General features: G+C 41.1%; 1 protein-coding gene across 7 annotated transcripts in view; it reads left to right on the forward strand.

Moving 5' to 3' along the window:
* mast2 (microtubule associated serine/threonine kinase 2) overlaps window positions 1–22,562 on the forward strand; it is a 205,873-nt gene that overhangs the window by 49,559 nt on the left and 133,752 nt on the right. The gene's annotated exons all lie outside the window — the stretch shown is intronic.

A 22,562-nucleotide genomic window follows, 5' to 3' on the forward strand; every position in this document is an offset into this window, starting at 1 on the left:
GTGCAGCTCTGTATCTGTATGACTACAGCAGGTTGCTCTGTTTTTACTGCCCTACTCTGACCCCTGGTGGTTGTAGAGGGAATAACAAGGGTAGGTAGAATGCTTTAAGCCTGCACCTTTGTGTATGATGAGGTTTCTTTCTTTCTTTGTTTTTTTCTTTCTTTCTTTTTTCAGTTTTTCAGTCTTTCTTTCTTTCTTTCTTTCTTTCTTTCTTTCTTTCTTTCTTTCTTTCTTTCTTTCTTTCTTTCTTTCTTTCTTTCTTTCTTTCTTTCTTTCTTTCTTTCTTTCTTTCTTTCTTTCTTTCTTTCTCATGTAAGAGGCTGTCCCTTTTTTCAGACATCTTTTTGATGTCTGTCACAATGGGAGTTCTTTTCACATCTGACGGATATAAAAAATCAAGAAGGTATTATCAATAGTGATAATATTTAGTTTCCTTTTATTATGAATCACTTCAATTGTCATCACTGATTCAGACCCAACAGTAGTCCAGTTAGCTCAAGCCTTGTTGAGTTAAACTGATGAATAATGCAGACTTCATCATTTGCACCATTTTTGCATCATCAAAAGCATGATGGGAACCTTGATGGTAGAAATTGAAAACATTCCCATCTGAGATAGAAATATAAATTAGAAAATCAGTTTGTAGTTTCATTTGAAGTACCGTTTCTGAGATTTCAAGGTTTTAAAGATTTATTCCAAATGTTTTTTTGACCTCTGTCTCCTCGTTCCACTGTCCTGGACCCTGTGCCTACAGTCTTTGATTAAAAAAAAAAAATCTTCAAAAGCATCTGAAGAAAGGAGGAGAGGGGAAAAGGAGAGAGCTGTGAGTGAAGACAAACAAGTGTTAGCTTAGCAGACATATCGTATATAGCATGCACCTGAGGGGTGTCAAACAGATGTTCTCCTGACTCCTCTCTCCTTGTGTCTCTTTCTCGCCTCTTCTGTTCCCATCTCATACAAGAGGGCCTAATATAGAAGGAAATGACTAAAGGAAAGGAATGAGGATGTACAAACTGAAAACTGAAGGATGCTTTAGATCCCTTTTTGAGTCAAGCTTCTGTTCAATGTGGCCAGCAGGTGGAGTCAGAGTTTAACATGAAGAGCAGCACCAGTTGCTTCTGTGTATACTATGAATGTTTGATAAGGAGGATTTGAAGCTCTATCACAATCAATCAGGTTTGATTCTTACTTTTTCTGAATACTTCTCACGGTAACTTTTGATTGTGCATCTCTCCAGCCTGTACGGCTCATAAACTTGAAGAGAATACAGAAAAAGATGATGGTTTCAGGTGTAAAAGCATCTTTTTCACTGTCTCTGTGGCCAGGATGGTTTAAAGACTGTCCTCAGCTAAATCCTCTAAGCCAAAGTAAGTAATTCCTGTCATTTATTTTGGCTGATTTGACTTCATAAGAAGCTTTTTCTTCCCTCTCTGTAACTCTGTTCAGCCTGCGTGAAGCTCCAGCCTGGATTCAAAACGGAAAATGTGATTCTGGCTGAGGGAATAATGGCAGGTTATTATATTTCTCAAGGGCAAACTTATTAATGTTTTCCTTTTTCTTGACAGTCTCTCTCTCCTGTTTCACTCCCTCCTACTCTCCGTCTTGGTAAACAGTGGTTCATGCACATCATATTTCAGAGCTGTGTTGTTCCACAGGGTCACGGCTGTCAGAGTTTTCACATTAGCCGGCTTAAAGCTCCATCTCGTGGTTTGAATTGACTTACATTAGGATTTAGGAGGAACACCTGAGCCCAACTGGCTCGCTTGTCATGTTTCGCACCCATCTCTTTCGTTCTCTGGCCCCCTCTTCTCTCCCTTTGTGTCAGATTTATTCAAACACAGTGAAAGTAGTCGCCGCAGCATCACCTTGGACTCTACTTCTTAAACAGTTTCAAAAAAAGTCATAACCTGTATCCTGACTGCAGTTTTTGGTTCTGATTTTTGGTGAATGCGTGTCTTTTCTTGACCTTTTAACTTGCGATTACTTATATTGTTAACTGTTAATCAAGTCCTACATGACCTATATTGCATTTTTTGCGCTCCATGTGCTTAACACTTTAAATATCATCTTTACAATCCCTAAGCAATAGAGCAAGGAAGGATGAGTGGAGCAGTTTACAAAGTTTCTACATAGCATACCTGCACATGCTGGTTTTAGGGTCAAATAACTAGTCTGATTGTTCCTTCAATTGAAGATTTGAATCTGTAGTGTTTGTATGCTCATCAGGGATGGTTGATTAATTACCTGGTAGACGTGACATCACTTTAAACCCTGGTTAATGTGTCTGGAGCAGGTGGATTTAAGCCTCTGTTTTCCCTCTGTGTCGGGGATAACAAAGTGCCACCCAGGATGTTAATGGACAGAAACTTCCTCCCTCAGGGTCACTCTGTGCTTGTGCTGTTAGCACCTGTGTCTTTAATGTGACCCTGTGCGTGTGTGTGTTATTAAGTGAAATGAATGGCGCTCCTGGAGAGTGTGGATGTCCAGATGGTGTTTACCTCTTGACTAATGGACGAGGGTCTGCTCGCTTCCTCTGCCTCTGACACACTTCTGTATGAGTGCATGTGTGTTTTCTCAGGCTGACAACTCAGTATTGCCTGGTAACCCCTCCAAGCGCCAGGTGTTTTACTCTGAGACATGTGTGTGTGTGCATGTGTGTGTGCATGCGTGTGTGTGCGTGTGAGTTTTCAATAAAGTGCTGCTACTTTCACGATATATGGACACCCACGCAGAGTTTTTGAAAAAGAAATAAAACCATCCCCTTTGCTTTGTCCCGAGTGTCTCTGAAAGCTCGACTTTCATTCACCAGTGACGGCTGAAACTTTGCAATAACACGCAATCAGATTAGCATAGCCTCAGCATTTGTTTCGGAGAGAGAGAGAGAAATGAAAGGCTCTGCTGGAAGGGGAGCACGGGGCTGGAGATGAAAGTGGAGTGCTGCTGTATTGTTGCAGCCGGCACTGGAGTGGTTTTTGGCACATCATCATTAAACGTGGTGAGATTCTGCAGGGAAGGGAGATGCACATGAGAGTTAGGAGGAGATCACACAGTCAGATTCAGGTGAATAAAACCAGCTCACGCCTTGTTGTTTATCTGTTTAGTGTCAGTAAACAGAGGGTTTTCTCCACACCCTCCGTCCTGAGACAGAGAGGAAGCAACCGCTGTTTGAAAGCATGTTTTGGACAACAAATCCAGCACCTACATGAATGTGCAATACACTTTGTGGGAAAAAAAGGAGTGATGTGATGTTTGCATTCATCTTACAATTTCTAATGTATCTCTTTACCACAAGTTAATCTTAACACTAAAAACTCTGCATACATAACAGCTGTGATATTCCTCTGAGTATTTTAAAACCTTTTAAAGACCAAATCAAGGGAAAAACTAAAATATATACTTTTATTGGAACAAACAGCAAATGTGTGGCATAATTCGCTTTATATAACAAGCTTAAAAGCTGTGTTGTATTTCCTGCAAGTCACAATATTTTATGAGTATTGTACTATATCGTAATGAGTACTCAAATTTTAACACACTGTACCTTTAAATATGAATAAAGGAGGTTATGCTCTTAAATTATTCTACCTGTCCAATTGCCTTACGGATCAAGCTTTGGATTACCATGACCTGGATGACTGAGAACCTTCACAGACATACATTTAATTGATGTCTGATTTGAAATGTTGCTTTAATACTCCTGTTTTTTTCTAGAACAGTGGATCTGTCAAGGATTCAAACTAAATTTATGAATTAAAAACAAAAAAGGAGAGCCCAGAGGAAAGTCTGGAAGATCACTATGGCATGCAAAAATTGCAATAAACATTTCATAAGCACACAAAAGATATGTTTCTCTTTTTTTTTGGAAGCATTACTATTCAGAAATTATTTCTTCACACTGGCAATTCTGTGAAATAAAAAATATTTTACTTGGGGCGCCGGTCTAGCGGTCCCAGCGCGCCCCATATACAGAGGCTGTAGTCCTCATTGCATAGGTTGCTGGGTTAGACTCCCATGTGCTGCATGTCTTCCCCCACTCTCTACTCCCCGTTTCCTGTCTATCTTCAGCTGTCCTATCAAATAAAGGCGAAAAAGCCCCAAAAATATAACTTAAAAAAATAATAATTATATTCTACTGTATTTTTATAGCTTTATGGAATTTTTTTTAAGTAAGTTGTATCTCTAAAATCATTAAAAATCTGTTTTTAAAAGTTAGATAGGTCTCAGGTTATACTTATTGTGCATTTATTGCCAACCATTTAAAGCTTGAGTAAGGGACTTTTGTATGGTGTTGATTTTGGCGCCCCCTGTGGAAGAAGTTATACTTGTTTTTTTAAGTTATTAATAAGGGGAAAATTTTTGCCTTTTTAAGATAGGACAGCTAAAGAGAGACAGGAAATGAGGGGAGTAGAGAGAGGGGGGAAGACATGCAGCAAAGGAGTCCCATGGCCAGGAGTTGAACCAGCAAATGCTGTGACGAGGATTGGAGACCTGCATCTAGATGGCTAAGCTAAATAACAACCCAGAAGAGGGGTTTAATCTCTTATCTCCTCTCCTCTACACACACCTGCAAGTGAAGTTTTCAGATGGAAAATCTCATCCTGCTGTCTTTTAACCGTCAAACCAAAAAAACATTATTTTGGTCCGTTTTATATCCAGCTAAAAATTCCTTATAGTAGCTTTAAACACAATTACATCAAACAGCCTGAGGGTGAGTTTACACAGGGCTGAATGTGGAACATGAAACTCAGTCATGGAGCCGATGGAGTTGGTGCTTTTGTTTGGTTTCCTCTTTCAAAAGTTTCTTCTGGAAACTGAAATCGATTGATGAGAGAACAAAGCACAGGGAGCAAGGAAAAATAAGTCAGATGTGTCTGTGACAACTTAACAAATGTATCCCATCACAACCCAAAGCACACAAACCAGGTTAGATTTGGTTCTATCCGTCTTCTGTAAGATGTCTGTCAGTGCAGATAAAGACATAGTCTGTTTTGAGCCGTCCTCAGACGTACAGTGTGTGGGCAGCTCTTTGTCAAGTACGCCTGCTGTCTGCAGACGCCCGGCCTTGGCCTCAGTGACCTCCCTGTCCGTCGTGTTGTGCTGGAGCTTGGGGAAGGATCAGGCTGACGCAGCTGCCCCTTAAATATACATGAGAACATGTTGAATAATTTCTGCGCTCTAACCCGCTCCCCTCTGCGTGACTGACAGAAACAACGAAGGAGACGGCCGCTTTCACATCTCGTCAGACTTTGATATCAGGTTGTTACGCCACAGGATGGACCGGCATGAGGCAATGATGACTCCTGTGATTTATAGACTTCATAACTGATCAAAAACCGACCAGACCAAGAACTTTTAAGAACATTTGGGTTTGTTGTTGTCAGCGAACGAAAAATAGGTCCAATTAATCCCAGTCAACACTTATGTTCTCTGTAAGTGAATCATTTTTCCTGGTAAGAGCACAGCAGAGTGGAAGTGCACTGAGGGCAGAGACTGTGATGACTCATGCTGAAGGTTGGACTCGCAGAGGAGATGAGGAACAGAGAGAGCACAGGGTGTAAGTATGTGTGTGTTTTTTGCTCTGCTTATCTCCTCCTTTCATATCTACATGATGTCTGTCCTGCTTCTTTTCACTTTCACTTGGCTCATGCAAACACACAGACACACACACACAGACACACACACACACAGACACACACACACACACACACACACACACACACACACACACACACACACACACACACACACACACACCCCTTTTCATCTTGCCGCAGGCTATCAGCTGTCCTTGTCACAAGCATGATTCATAGCTAAAGGAGGAAACTGTGCTGCTGTACTTCTCTGACCTCACAGGCAGAGAAACAGCAGGTCACACACGCCTGTCATATATTTATACACACACTGTACACACACTCAGGCTAATTTGATACACATCCTTGAAGCAACGAGGTGGCACTAAATTAGGGCAATAAAATATATCTTAGGTAAAAAACTGGAAATTGTAAAGTTCAGTAAATATATCAGAATATATCTGTTATAGCCATCATAACAATGATGCATGCCTCTGGGACTGGCAGCCAACTTCTTTGTTTTTCCGGTGTTGCCAGTGGTTAGCGATGAACACTTGCCAGCTGAGACTTCCTTTTGCGTGTGATGCATTGTTTACAGTCCAGTCAGTAACTTCCGAAGTAGCCTTGTGTTCAGATCAAACGTGAAGGGAAATTCGCCCCTCCAGAAATATCGGCAAAATAAATGCTGTCATTCCTTGGTTCATTACATCCCCAGGAATAGCACCTTTTCATCTGTTAGGGGTGAGTCTCAGTTTCACTGTAAACAGTCAGTTACACAGAGGCTTCACTCAGAAACAGATTTTCTTTTGATTTACACGCAATTGATTGGTTTTATGTTTGTAGAAATAACAACATGGTGCAGAACAGGGGGTCCCAAAGTGGAGGTTGGGACCCCCTGGGGGGTTGCGAGACACAAATGGGGTGTGGTGAGATGTCTTCCAGAATGTTTTTTTTTTTTAATGTATCTAAAAATAGTACATTTTACCCATTATAGTAAAAAATATCGACAAAAACAGCAGCTAACCTTGAAATAAAATCTTGAAAATAGAAACATGTAATTAGATTTCTGCCTTTCTTTTAGCCAGATGACTCCTAAGTTTAGGGTTAGTGAACAGTTAGTTATCAAAAGCATCAGTAGCAGTAGGTTTATTCATAACGGTACAGTAAACAGGTAGGCTTATTTTCCTGCAGACCAGCTAAATGAAGCCACATTAAATCACTTTGAGTGACAGTGGGGGTCGCAGGTCTTTGGCACCTATATTTTGGTGGTCGCGGTCTGAAAAGTTTAGGAACCCCTTGCTCTACAAGACAAGGAAACAACTTTTCAAATATCTGTTCGTTAATTGGTGGACAGATTTGATTATTTCTGATGCATTCAAGCAATCATAAATTCTGACTGCTGATTGGCTTTAGCAACACAAACCAGGATGCTTCCCATCCCAAGGTGCGGTCCAAAATGATTTGATGACGTCATGATGGTCTTCCTCACTCCTTATACACTAGAGATGTGCACGTTCAGCTTGCTTAATGAGTAAATTTCATCACCATCGCTTGTCACCACTTGGGTTACTACTTGATATTTTCATTATTGTAGGCCCAAGATATGGTTCTTAAGTTGTGTCTAAGCTCTTAAGCTCAGTTAGCCGCCACTAGCCAAGGCTGTAGCTCTGGTTAATGGCTACTCAGCAAACTATTGTTCACCTTCAGACTCTGCGATCCCGTGTTTAGCCGTGTGTAATAAATTGTACTCAGCCTTGACTGTTTTCTGTGTGTTTTCTTATCTCATGACTAGTCACTAAGTAGAAGTTTAATTACACTTTAAACAACTAGGAGATTAGTCCCCTCCTCATAAACTCTCATTTTCTCATCTGTGCATACGGTCCATATATAAAGGGACTGTTCTTTCAAATAACAAATTCAAGACAAATGTGATTTTTGTGACTTCCTGATGCCCTGAACATCAGAGACCAACATTTAAAGAGTCTGCATCATTGTGTCTTCTTGAAGCATATCTAACAGACTTTGCCATGGATAGCTTTATTGGAAATACTGTCTCTTTAGGACATATATGTCATGTGAGTATTAAGGACTATTTCTGTCCACAATCCCTAAATAAGGGAGTGGTGTTGCTATGGTGTTTTTAAAAAAAAAAAGTGTATTGCTTTCTAAATATAAGAACCACATATGAGGTCATTTGTAAAGCATCTCTTCAGATCATTTGTCATACTGTATCTTCTTTGATGCACCGTGCAGTCATTCAAAGTGCATGAATATAGCTGAGCTCCGTCTGTCCTTCATGCTCAGATGAAGTCAGAGCATGTGTGTGAAATGCATTTATCTTTCCCCATATGGATGAGTCATTCCGTGTATTCCTTATTTTGGTATAATCCCCTTAGTTATGACACCATGCTTCAAGAAACATGCTGCAAACATTCAGACCTAAAATTACCTGGGATAACTGCTGCAGCCAACATTTCACTTCACTTCATTCCTATCCTCACTTTATGGTTTCCTTCACTTTCCTCCCCATCCTTTCTCTCAGCTTTCATGTCTTTATCCTCTCTAAGTTGACAAGGAGAGGCTTAAGCTCAGAAAGAGTCATTCGATGTGTTTTAGGAAGAAAGTACGGACTTGAATTGAGCTGGCAGGCGAATAGTACCTGAGGTCCAGGTGAGGACGAGTCAATTTAGCTGGGCTCCACATGACAGCTGCAGTGTCCTTGTCTGAACTTGGTCTCCGCAGCAGAGAGGAGCTCTTAGAAGGGAACCACTTTCTCTGCAGATGGTGTCTGTCCTTGAAAACCGACCAAAGTATCCCACCAGCAGTGAAAGGTTTGTAACACTGTGTGAGACGAAGTGTTGTATTTAAGTCAGGGAAGTTTTCTGATCAGAAATGCTGAAAAATATGATTACATGACAAACTGACATACGAATACACTCGTAGCTTGACCATGTACTACAAATGACAAGGACCAATGTCGCACAGTTACAACCAGAAACTTAGTGACACGACTTGTTGATGAGATGACCCAATCAGAACGCAAACTGGAGGGTCCGTTTCAAATTAAAACTAGTTTGATGACCAGATTAGGCAATAAATCAAAGAAATACACATCCCACATGAATGACCTTTAACTATGTATCATGCATTAAGAGGTTTTGCAAACATCCAGATCTATAATGAACTGGTTTAAATGCTGCAGCCAAGCTTCCTTCATTTCCACATTCACTGCATCATCCCCTCCTCCTGCCTTTCCGCTTAAACACAATAAAAAACTAGGTCAGCGGTGTCAGGAAAGTGAAGAAATTTAAGTTGAATGTCAGGAGTATGGATGCGCCTATGTATTTACGTATTCACCAGGTGCTGCAATGACAGTTACATGCCATACTGACATCTATCTGCCACATCCAATTTTGTTTTAATGCTGACATCAGAAATTATTCAAACTTTACCAGCAAGTAAACTTAAAATCCTTTTCAGTGTCAGTCTTACGACATCGCAGCGATACTGCTGACACAAAAAACAAATCTCCTCTCTGCTGCTCCCTCTAAATGTGAGCAGTGTTTTGTTTTGTTTGTCTCCTCTGTGAGATATGAAGGGCAGAGAGGAAGCCTGGAGGGTTACAGCTTTGACTTCCCATCTCACATCTCACACCTCCGCAGACAAGAGATTCGACAACTCCAGCCGAGCATCCCAAGATGAGATGGAAAATATTATGCAGGAGGGGAAAAGAGCAGCGCTGTGACGGACAGAATAAATAAATCAAGCCAGAGAGAGTAATAACAAAACTCACACAGGGGGTGGAGGAGGTGAGAGGGAGGTGGAGGAGATGGATAAAATTAGAGTTGGAGGTGAAGTGGGCAGCCTCGTGTACCTGCTGTCTGCTCTGTCAGAGTGAGGGGAGGAAATAAACTGATGAACGATGCAAAAACACACACATTTAATCTGCTTCTTGTCCGTCTTAATCTGGGATGAAGCCTACACAAGTATGTGGATTTATTTTCTTTTGACTTCAACTCTGGATGGGGATTTTTTGACAAAATTCAAACTTGATACAGACTTTTTGAGATTTGTTAAAGTGACAGATAATAATATTGAAATACATGGGTGTTTTAACATTTCCTCAGACCTCATCTTTGGTTTAAAAACCTTATGACATGTCAGCTTTGCTTTAAAAACAGCTGTTATAAAGAATCTGAGTTGAATGAAGATAGTTTTTGATATCAATTGATCAGATTTCTTACAATTTGGACTACAGAGTTAGAATTTGTTCGGCATTTTTGCTCGCTCCTTTATCAGATCCAATCCAAATATTGATAGGTCCTTACCAAGCGGCAGCCTCCGGCCTTTGAGAATTGAAGCCAATGTGGAAGTGTTAAAAACTGCAGTTCAACAAGTGTGTGCTTGAGGCTGGCTCCAGAAGTACCGGAAACCACATACACACAAATTCAAAAAAGACGATCTTTAAAGCAGAAATAAACATGTTTACAGCCTGGTACAAAAAACGAGTGCAGTCTGGATAGCTAATTTCGCAATCGGCACACACTGTACGGGGGGTGAATCTTTTCATAAGTTTCACATTATGAGAGGCACAGCTGACTTGATTGACAGGCTGGAACACTGTAGCTGTTTGCTAGGAGGCTCAAAGCCCGTCTCATTACGTCACTCTAGCTCGACAGCAGTTAGGTTGAGTTCAACATTTCCAATATGGCTCCCGCCAATGATTGGCTTTAAACCAGGGCTTCAGAAACAGATAGGTGACGTCATGGATACTATGTTCATTATTTATACAGTCTATGGTCCTTACGCTACTTGTGCACTCTTCCAATGGATTTCTAGAAAATTAGACTAGATGGATATTATTTCAATTTTTATAAACCTCAAAGTCTCTAGCTATTTTTTTTTGTTACAGATCAAAACTTGTCCACCAGATCAGAAAACGGGAAGGCTTACTTAGAAAACTGATCAGGTTTTGATTTTGTTCAGATCCTTTGCTGCAATGGTTCTTGAATTATGACTCTAGTTACAGAAAATGCTAAAAAAGAAAACGAAAACAAATTACCTGATATTTGACCCCAAGTAAGTTCCAAAAGTCACTTTGGTATTAAAAGGTCTTCTGGAGCCCTTTACTGCAAATGACTTTCACTTTTTAGCCTCTCTCTGCGCAGTAACTAGCAAACTTTCTGCCCTTATGAAATCCTATTTCCCCTTTTATGTTCTTACTCCTAATGCAGTCCTTAATTACAAGTTTTAAATAGGCTGATAAATAATTAAAGCGAGCGGCTGGTCTCGCATGATAAAAGCTCTTTGTGCACCACAGCAGTCATTTTTGGAGGCTGATTTCATAACAAATGCTCTCATTTGGCAGAATTAAGCCTACATGCTGTTAACTGTGCAGCCTCTGGACTCTGTCTGCTATTCTCTCTCCTCGTTTGTCATGCATGCAACCTTTACAATTTTCTTCTCACAGTGACAGACTTTAATTGGGTGAAAATCTGAGGAGTGTATTCATCTGTGCAGGGGCCCTGAGTCACCGGTCAACTGAACCAGTAATTACCTTCGGCCTGCTCTGAATATCTGCAAGAATATCTTCATTAAATCTCCTTTCTTTGCATTCCTGATTTCTTTGGTTCATTTCCTCCCTCTCTCACTGGCTCGTTCTCATCCAATGCATTAACATTTCTCTTTTTCCCACCTGCTTTTTTTCCATCCTCTCTGTTTTTCCTCACACTTCTGGTTTTCCCTACCTTCTTGGCAGCAAAGAGCTTTTAGCCTCACAGCCAAGCATGGAAAAAGTAGAGCCTTGGATTGATAGACCTAAGTGTTTTTTCCAGCATGTTTGTACAAAATATTAACCTGACTCTGTTTTCAGCCCTGCACAGGTTCCACTGGTTTGCAGATAATGGGCAGGAGTCAGATGTGCTGCTCATTTTCTCCTCATTTTTCTATTTCGTTAGTCTCTTTTTGGATAATTACCTCCTGCCTGCAAATGACAATCATCCCTAGAAAAACACTCCAGAATTAGCTCTAACGGGTTCATTTGCTTCCTCTTGAGTTTTTGACTATATTGCATTAATTACCTGCCAATACACACACATGCACACGCTTACACAGCTCCTCATGCAAAAAGTTGCCTCCTGCAGTGATCCAGCATGTCTGACTGCAGACAGCAATTAGAGACGGAGCATGAAAAATTAAGTGTCTGCATGTGATCAGTGCACATTAGGAATGCACAGAGGGAAAACAAAGCACAACATCAGCCGAGGCTCCAGGCTACTAATTTCTCTGAAATAATTAGGCGGCATAACAAGGTTTAATTTCCAGCCCTTTCTATTCTGGTTTTCATAACTGATGATTAAAAGACCAGCTTCGAGTCGATATTAAAACTTTCTTTGCCGTTTGTTCCGCCCTTTTGCTTTCTGAAGGCTGCAGGCGTGCATTTCAATGAGATTGAATATAAGAGTGGGTCAGGAAGACATCTTTGAGACCTAAAATTATAGATACATTTGTCATCATTGTTAGTTTGCAATCAAAAAGTCAGTGTAATTCTAAGTAAACACTGTAAGATCTCTTTGTTTTGACACTTAACTGTGCACAAAGGCAATCAGTGAAAACATGAATTATTATTTTATCATTTTTAACAATGAATCACCAGAAAAACAGCGATTGAAAGAAGGATGGAGTGAAACTTTTGAAGTTCCTCTGCCCCCTCACTTACCATGCCATGAAATGCAGTGAATGAGGCAGATCTGGGCCCACAGATAGGGTGCTTTGCACATGCAGTACATTTTGAGTTGAATGTTGTTTTTATATAATGAAAAGTTTACAAAAGTGTTTTACAAAATAAATGGAGGACAAAGTTATATTTGTCTTGTCTTCTTTTTATTTTTATTTATTTTTTTGCTGATCTGAAAAATGATCTGATCCATGACTCAAATCCGTGATCTGATCCGAACCATGAGTTTTTTGATCCGTTGCACCCCTAGTAGGGCGTCATAGAGAACGACAGTCGAAGCCACATTTGGGACGCCTCAAAACCTTGATTTTTCTGTCTGCCTTCTAGGATGAGTTCCGTCACACCATCGATGTTGACCAATGAGAACTCACCATCCACAGAGCCACAGTACAGTCACAAGCGTAAACAAAATAAAAAGATCAAGCGAAAGAATAATGACCAAGTTGGTGCTGTGAGATGGAAGAGGGAGAAAGTTTGTTGAGCTCTGGCTACAACATCCCTGCCTTTATGATAAGTGGTCAAGGGATGACTACGAACGACCGAAAAACGAGAAAGGTTTACGGGAAAGAGCGAATGCACTAAAGCAACCTGCCGTTGGCATTCATTGGTTTCGTCTAGCCCAGCCATTCATCCTTCAAGCAGGATAGTATTGAGCCCCATCAGGGGTGAGAGCACAATTCAGCTCTGTGCGGCAAAAGTTCGAGATGCTGACAGCTCATCGCAAAACAAGAACAAACTGCACAGAGCTGGAAGACTTAATGGGTGTGTTTGGGGTTGGTGTTTAATTCTTGGTGCTATTTGTGGCCTTAGTCCATTCTCTGTGAATTCCCTCCATGTGCTGCAAGTGTTCAGTGTTAGAGTTAATCTCCAAGCACATAGATGGTGACTGAAATGCAGTCACTCGTGGTTCAGGGTTACTTGAAGGTGTTAAAAGATGGACCTGTGTGATAATGAGTCGTTAGGAGTGGTTGTCTGGGGCTGATGCAGTGTGCACAGAATGTCATGACAAAACTTCCAGTAGTTTAAGTTATTCTGTTGAACAAGATGTTGCACATTTAACCTGTTATCCATGTAGTCAGCTCTATAAGACACTGATCCTGCACACAAAGGAGACACATAAAAACTCTTATATACTCATGCCCACGCATTAACTTTGCAGAAACCCAGTGTCCTTGTCACCGTGGTAACTGTTGAGAGTTCAGAGATGTTATGAATGTGTTTGTTGTGTGTTGGTGCGATACGATTCCCTTACCTCTTTGTCCCGTTCCTTTCCAGCTCCGAGCCTCTTGCGTACACCGACGTGTCATTGAGCCTCGGCTGCTCGTTTTGATTGACTTTGTTCAGCACGACAAACTTGGATTCACCCTCAACAGTCTGCGCCTCGTAGTGTTTGTGGGTCCAGCAGTTTGAGATTTGGGTGTAATGCGGGTTTTATTTATTCCCTCACAGCAGATAAAAGCAGTGCAGAGATAAAATGTGGCTCTGCTCCTGGATCCCCACAGGCCTCCGCTTTGGTCTCCCCACTGTTTACTCCAACAGAGAACAACGTTAGAGAAGAAAGAATACAGATGAACAAACACACCCTCACAGTGTTCACATAAACAACTGTTGGAGAGTCTAGAAGGTTTACAAGGGTTTGATTAAAGTCTGTATTTTGCTAAGGGATGCTACCCCACCATTTTCACACTATCTAAGGCTGTGTGCACGTTTCATTTTCTCAGTATTTTTTTTTATTTAATGCTCCCTGTTTTTAAAACTGATGGCATTTTTATGGCTTTAAAATGCCCTCCAAGTGCACACACAACCAAAGTGGTGAATATTTAAATATGATTTTGCTCCAACACACTCCTGATAAAAGTACTTTTCACCACCTGCTGTGCTTGAAGTTGATGAGCTTGACAGTTATGCAAACACAAGGTAGACCTTGTAACTTTGGTTCCTATACCACAAATAACATGATGACAACCCAGATGTCTTACCTTTTACTCTTGGCAGCGTTATTATTCAGAGCCTTTGCCATCACTGCTCCTACTCTCTGGAACTCTCTCCCTCCACACATCCACAACTCTGACTCTCTTCAATCATTATTTCAAAGCCAGCTCAACACCTTCTTGTTTAAAAAAGCCTACAACACATAACCTCTACTCCTGCCCCACCTCTGTCTTTGTTCTGTTTTATTTATTTGCTTTATTTTTCTGTAAAGCGACTTTGAGTATCCAGAAAAGCGCTATATAAGTTATATCAATTGTTATTATTATTATTGATAGGAAATTTAGTCTGAGAATATCGGAAAATGACACACTAAATGTGTTTTTCTGCAACGCCAAAATGTGTTTTACTCTGACCTTTTGCAGTGGTACTGTAGCTGACAAACTGCATTGCACATGCGTGTCTCCCTGTTGTATCCAGAGCAATCAACTACTCTAAAGTTCTCTCTGATGCAGCGGGCTGACCACTAAACAGCGCCGCCCTTACATTGGTGTTATGCTGCAATTGCAATTAAAAAAAAAAAAGACAAATTCATAAAGTGTTGTCCTGGAAAATGGTGTTCCTCATGAAAATATATGATAATGCCGACAAAGCGTGAGTATGTTCTGCTCATCCAATTTCTGGTGATCTTTTGGACTTTTCTTATACTTCGCAAACTGACAAAAGATCTCGAATGAACGATAATGCGTCATGGTCACAGAGAGATTTACACTTTCAGTGGTAACTGCTTCAGTTTGCCTCCTTTCCCGAAAAGAAACTTTATTTGCAACAAAGAATAGAACAGATCAGAAAGCTTTTATCATCCTTGTACTAAGTAAAGCAGATTTAAGAGACGCTTCCCTTAACCGAGTAAAATAGGGTTTTAAAAAAAATATATTTCATCGTTGATAATGCATATTTTAATGCAAAAAAAAAAAAGAAAGTGTATTGCACAGAAATACAAAAATATATTGCACCATTACATTTTTCATCTGATTTCTCTGAGAACAATAACTCTGCTGTGGTCTGTGATGGATGTTTGCTCTGAGGACTCTGCACACAGATAAGAAAACACACATTCACAGTCACTCTCTGTTTATTTTTCATCAGTCTCTCTCAGATTAGTTTTCAGCCTCCACCACAAACTTTGCACTTCACACAACTCTTTTGTCTGAAAGGGTGTCCGTGACGGGAATTTCATGTTGGCTGAAGTGTGTGAATATATTTGTGAACAATGAGTCCATGTACCCTGCAGAGCTGAAAAACAAAACCAAAAAACTCATTTTATTTTCTGTCTGCAGCCGTCCTCGTCCTCTCTGCCTCGACTCCTTTTGTTCCGTCTGAATCTTTATGTTTCTCTCTCTGCTTTGCAGGTAATTGAATGTCAGAATGAGCAAACATAAGGACACACACACACACACACGCACGCACGCACGCACGCACGCACGCACACACACACGCACACACGCAGACACCCACACACACACACACACACACAAAACGTATTTACAGAAGACACACTTCTTATTGATCTCACACACTAATCCTGTCCTTCAGTCCAGACTCGCTCGGCCAAGCCGTCAGTGGTTACTGTTTTATTTATTTCTCTTCGTAGGATACACACACACACACACACACACACACACACACACACACACACACACACACACACACACACACACACACACACACACACACACACACACTTAGATGGGCTGGACCTGGCTCTGTGGCTGATCCATTGATTGACAGGTGGACTGATTGCATGCTGGGATTGATTAGTGAGGTCTAGTGGGGTGGAACTTCCTCTTGTCAGTCAGAACAGGTAGGAGAACATGTCTGTTCTAATTATAGAGGAATTTATTTGCTTCTTTTCTCAACCTGTCAGTGTTTGAGTGTTTGTACTCATTTTTTTTCTTCCTTTTCCCACAAACCAACAAATACAACCTTGAACTGAGTTGATAGAAGCAGACATAGACACTAAAAGTAACTCTTGGGGGCACATCCTCATACTTAAGGCTGGTTTATACTTCTGCAGTGACCCTACCCAGCAGTGGTCAATGCAGTCATGAGCACCACATCTGAGCACAAATTTTCAGTCCTCTGACTAGTGCAACAAGGACTGCAACTGCTGTGCATGGGATCCCTGTTCTATCAACACAGCTAAACCAACGTCCCAATTATTATCAATCTCTTCTAGCATTACCTTGGTAAGCAAATCCCTTAGAAATGTCAGATATTTTTTGGAGGGCTATTTTCGCATACTTAAGACAATGTGCTTAAAGAAAAGAATAAATAGCCCACATGTAAAACTGTATGCATCCTGCAAGGGCAATAACAGGGTAGCCCCGCCCTAACTCCCACCCTGCTTTCTGGTCTCTGTGACTCTAAATAGGACCATAATTCACGAAATGAACATCATGCTGTATTGAAGAAGACTTAAAACTAGAGATTGAGACCATAAACTCATTAGGAAAATTTTTACTGAGGGAATAAATCAGCTGAGGGGGAGGACCATTTTCTCACAGACTGCTATACAATCATTCTTTCCTACTTGCGGAAAGCCCCCAGCTGGACATTACACGTAGAATGAGATCAAAGCACTAGAAGGAGATCAGAAAAATAGAATGCGATCAAAGCAATATAATGAGATCAAAGCAATAGAATGAGATCAGATCAGTAGAATGGGATCAAAGTAGTAGAATGAGATCAGAACAATGGAATGAGATCAAAGCAGTAGAACGAGATCAGAACAATAGAATGAGATTGAATCAGTTTAATGAGTTCAAAGTAGTACAATTAGATCAGAACAATAAAATGAGATCATTGTTAAGAAAGATAAAAGCAGTAGAATTAATAAAAGCATGGTCTCTGTGACTCTGATGGGACCATAATTCACCATGCTGTATTGAAGAAGACTTGAAACAAGAGATTGTGACCATAAACTCATTAGGAATATGTTTACTGAGGGAATAAATCAGCTTGGAGGTAGGGCCCTTTTCATAGACTTCATTGAAATCAGACTGATTTTACAACCAGCGGAGTCCAAAAGAGTGTTTTCTTTATTCTAACTTACAGAGCTGGCTCGAGCAACATTGACCAGTATAAGGAATGGAGAGTGTAAGAGTTAAAAATGTCAGAGAATGAGGTTGACTATTAAATAGTCCTCACCTTGCAGGATGGGCTGAGGGACATTTTGACGTGTGTTGTGCTCTTATTCACACACTAAAAATGAGATATACATTTTTCTCAGTACGTGTGTCCTACTTTATGATATATAATGGAAACAAGAGGGACAGATGCAGACAATAACTGGGACTCAAAGAAAGGACTATATATTCAGTGTGTATACGTGTGTGTGTGTGAGTGTGTGTTCGCCTGTCGTGCTCACACCCTGGGCGCTCTGGCTAATGATGTTTTGAAAGCAGTGTGGTTTTCTCATTTGCACTTTGAGACGAGTGTGTGTGCACGTTTGGTGTCTTCCACAAAGAGCAGAGTCTGACAGATAGACCACATGATGTGGAGGAAGTGGGGGGGAACTACTGAGAAGACACACACACACACACAGTTTTTGGTCTCCAGCAGACGCTCAGTTAGGAGGTCTGAGTCTTTATCAAGCCCTTGTTTTGCTTTGTATCTGGCTCCAGTTAATTTTCACAAACCAGTAGGTGTTATTGTTTGAAATGTGTGCTATCAGTCGGGTTCGTTATTTCTGTTAAGCTGTGTTTGAAGTTTAATTTAAAGGACACCCTCTAAAGAATCTGACCAGGGTAATGAAAATGGGTAAAAACACAGTAAAAAAACAGCTTTACAAGAAAAATCAGCTTTTCCTGAATGCTCCGAAGAAGGCTAGAGTAACAGAGATGTGTCAAACAAATCCCAAATTAAACTTCGCAACAAGAAAATCTATTGGGCCATCACTCTCTGTAAGCATTGTTCCATCTTTAAAGGCCTGTTAGGTTTTGTAAAGATGATTTATGTGCAAAGAATATCAAGCAACAACTATGTAAACACAGTAATGCAACTTTTATCTGTTGCAAAGCTGCACAAGTGAAGAAAAGACTGCACACCAAGCATAGCAACAAGAACAGGAGGCCTCAGCGTGTATTCAGATGACATCTGAGTGTGTGTGTCTGTGCGTTATGCTGACAGGTTGTGTGCTAGTCCGTCTACACATTGTGCTGACGCAGTGTTCTGATGTGAGAGTGTGTCAGACTCCTCAGACTGGACAGTAGGAAAACTCTGAGACAGAATAAATTAAAGTGTTCGTTAGAGACTGAAGTCCATCCTAAAATCCATGCACACCTCTTCATCTCACACACATATATTCAAACACACACTCTGACCTTACATAATCACGAGCTCTGGAAATGAGCCCCACTGTTTCCTCTCAGCAGGACTCTTCTTCATCATCTAGGCAGGCGTTAATGACGGCTCTGCTCGCCGTAATGAGGCTGGATATGTACAGTAGAGGAAGAGGAGGAATTTTGAATGTCTGTGTGAGAAGCTAAGTGTGATGGGAAGCAAAGTTATTCATGAGGAAATCATACCAGAAGCTTTAACCTCTTTGAAGTGGTGCTATCTGAGTGCGATCAAAGCATGTTAAAGTAGATAGAATTAATCGACTCTAAAATCTTTAAAGCTGCAGTGAGGAAATTTGTGTTTGTGTTCATTTTGGCGCCCCCTGTTGACAAAATGATACCTCTGCTTACCTCTAAAAATGTAACAATATAACAATCATCAGGAATGTGTTATGGTTACTGACAAGGGCAGATGATTGTGTAAAAGCTCAAAACATGTCACATCGGGCAGACATCGGGCCATGCTAGCATATTAACATAGCGCCCCCCGCAGGCCTGGAGCATCTCCCTTGTGAAGTCTGCTTTTACAGCATTTTCCTTTAGTATATTTTTTTCTGGTTTTCTGTTTGTGACTTTGCATCAATTGTGTGTTTGTAGCATGTTTGCCCGTAGTGGACTATATCAGTCTGGAACTCATCCCATTGGTGCAAACCATGGACCATGTAAATAATGGATGTAGTATCCATCCATCCGGTGTATGACGTCACCCATCTGTTCCTGAGCGCTGTTTTGAAGCCAATCATTAGCGGGAGCCATATTAGAAATGCTGAAGTCAACCTAACTGCTGTCGAGCAAGTGTGAGGTAAAGAGGCGGGCTTTGAGCCTCCTAGCCAACAGCTACAGTGTTCCCGACTGTCAGTCATGTTCTTAATTGGGCAAAACTCGTAATGTAAATATCTTCTAAAATGTTGAAGTGTGTGCCGATAGAGAAATGAGCTACTTTGACATAAAGCATTTTTTGAACCAGGCTGTAAACAGGTTTATTAATGCTGCAAATATCGTCTTTATTGAATTGCTGTGTATGTGGTTTCTGGTGTTTCTGCAGCAAGCCTCATGCGGGCACTCGATGAACTGCAGTTTATTACACTTCCACATGGGCTTCATATTTTGAGACTGGAGGTTGCCGCTTGGTGCAAACAAATCCATATTGGCTTAACTTTCTACAGGAGAGAACAGCCAGCTCACTTCCTTGAACTTAGATTTCAGTATTTGGTAAAATATCTGTGAGTAATTCATCTTGACATATTCGGACTCTGTTATGAGCTGAACGACTTCCTTCTGACCAATTTTGTATTTCCTATCCCAACAGAGCCAAAACCAATCAATTAATGGTGACATTTCTCAGGACTGCCAACAGAGCGCTGCACGGTCCAAGAATACTCTATGAGCAAGAGCTGTCACAGCGATGAAGGAAGTTTGCATATTTTGATCAGTCAAAGCCAAGTGTAAGAAACACACCAAGTGTGTTGGGAATGTGAGGGAAAGTCGAGGCACATTTTCTGCCGCAGATCGACTCTCTCTCTCTCTGCTGCTAAAGCCACAAACAGAAAATGTGGCTCCCGTTTTAGTAACGAGGAGATGGAGGCTTCACTTTCTGGGATGAGGCTCGGACCACATCAAAGCTTAAGAGAAGGAGAGAGTGAAAAAGGAGGAGAAAGAGAGAGAAAGGAGGGAAGGAGAGGATGAAAAGGACACAGCATTGCATAAAGCTCTTTCCCCCATCGGAGGGGGGTTGATAAGGAAACGCTGAGTCAGCCTGAACAAGCTTTACACAGTGATGGGGGGGGGTAGAGGCTGGGTGAAAGAGAACAAGAGAGAGAGGGGGAGAGAGGGGGAAACAGGCCAACAAACGAGGAGACAGGAGAGGACGAGGGGAGAGACACCAACAGAGGACACACTGAGGAGACAGAGATGAATGCTGTGTCCTATTTCCTCCCTGAAGCTCCACTTTTCCTTACTTTTATGATTAAATGCAAGCGTGAAATCCAACAGTATCCTCAAAGTAAACAACTCAGCATCAACAATTACCCACAAGGCCTTGCAGAGCAGAGGGAGCAGTTAAAGGCTGCAGGGTTTTAAAGGCCAGCTCAGTTCTGGATCTAGTTTGCAAAGCTCAGATGCAAAGAAATTTCACATTACTACCAGGGCTCTTTTTAATGAGGAGGTAGCTGCCAGGCGTTTCTCTTTAGCCTTGCATTAGCCGTCATTTTCACAGGTTACAGTGACACATTTAACTGCTGCTTATATAAGAGGCAGGAACTGGCACAGAACAAGAAATAACCTCCTTGATGTCAGAAACGCTCTCTTCAGACTGGTGTTCGCACCGAGCCAAAAACCACGTGTTAAAGAAAGCAGCACCGCTCTGTGATAACAACACACCACCACAAGTATGTTTTCCTGTGGTTGAAACAAGCGGTGAGTGTTCTCTCACACAACAAACTAGACTCGAGGGAATTCAGCGGTGAAATTCAACATACTGGAGGATACGCTGATGTCCCTGTTTGACCTACAAAAACAAACCAGACCAACAGGAAGAAAGCTCATTCTTTCCATGGAAACATTGCCCGCCCTGTAGCCGCGGCCTGCAGCATCAGATGACGGGATTACATTCACAGGAAGCGATGCATTTGACAGTTTCAAGAAGGAGGATGAGATTGTCCATGAGAAAATAGCAAGCATGCATGCACAGATCAATATCAGCAAACAGAGACGTAGAGGAGAGATAGGTAGTGCTTTGAACAAAGGGGGCGCCAGAGTAGAAACAAACTGAAAGCTCCTCACTGAAGCTTTAAATCCGCTGTAGCTCTTTTCATAGAAAGTCATAGAAACACAACTGAACGAATGAAGCGTAGCTTTTTTTTTTACTGGTGACTTTAAAAGATATTGGGATTGTTAAATGTCTCGATGAATGAATGAATGCATCAATGAAACACAAACTTCCAAGGTCACAGACGTGACCAAGAGGGATAATTTAATGTGTGCTGCAGGGGCGAGCAGGGGAGGAATTTATAGAGGTGTGCAGCAAAAGTGGTGTTATTTTTTTAACTTTATATGTAACTCAATTTACAATGACACAGCTACAGGTGTTTGTCAAAAGCAGGAACAGACTTGCAGAACAACTGCACATAGGTGGTTTATATCTGTGTGTTTCATAGAGGAAGAACAATAGAAAGAAACAATAGAAAGAAAAATCTGAGATTTGGGGAATAAAGTCGTGACAGTTAGGTTGTAGTTTATAGGCAGGCAGGCAGGCAGGCAGGCAGGCAGGCAGGCAGGCAGGCAGGCAGGCAGGCAGGCAGGCAGGCAGGCAGGCAGGCAGACAGACAGACAGACAGACAGACAGACAGACAGACAGACAGATAGATAGATAGGCAGACAGACTTTATTGATCAATCATTGGGGGTTATTTGTTTGTTCTAGCAGCTTACAACACGGGACAGGAGAATACAACAATGTGCTTACATAGTAAAAAATAATAACGATACAAACATTAATAATAGTGATAATAATACAAAATAATAATAGTTGTAATAATGATAAGGTTAATATAAAATAAAATGAAATATAGTAAATATAAGAGTAGGTATGTAAGGATACATTGCAAGATGATAAAAAAAATCTGTACGAATAAGGGTGGATTAAAATCAGTTCAACAGAATTTGAATTGCGATATTGCGGTATTATTTTTAAACTGTAGAAGGTGCAATATGCATTTCACTCCGCTTGTTTAACATCATTAAGTCTCTTGCGCTGCTCTCTCGTGACTCTCTAAGCTAAGCATAACAGACATGGCAGCAGCAGGTGAAGACACTGCAGTTCAGGATGCACCTTTGTGTTTCAAGTTGGAGGTATGGCTTCCCCTGATATTCTGTAAGAGAAACATGCAAATGCCAAGCCAGACACATAAGCTGCACTTTTGTTTATTTA

Source organism: Notolabrus celidotus, chromosome 2 (genome assembly GCF_009762535.1).
Source record: "Notolabrus celidotus isolate fNotCel1 chromosome 2, fNotCel1.pri, whole genome shotgun sequence".
In the NCBI taxonomy this organism is placed as follows: domain Eukaryota; kingdom Metazoa; phylum Chordata; class Actinopteri; order Labriformes; family Labridae; genus Notolabrus; species Notolabrus celidotus.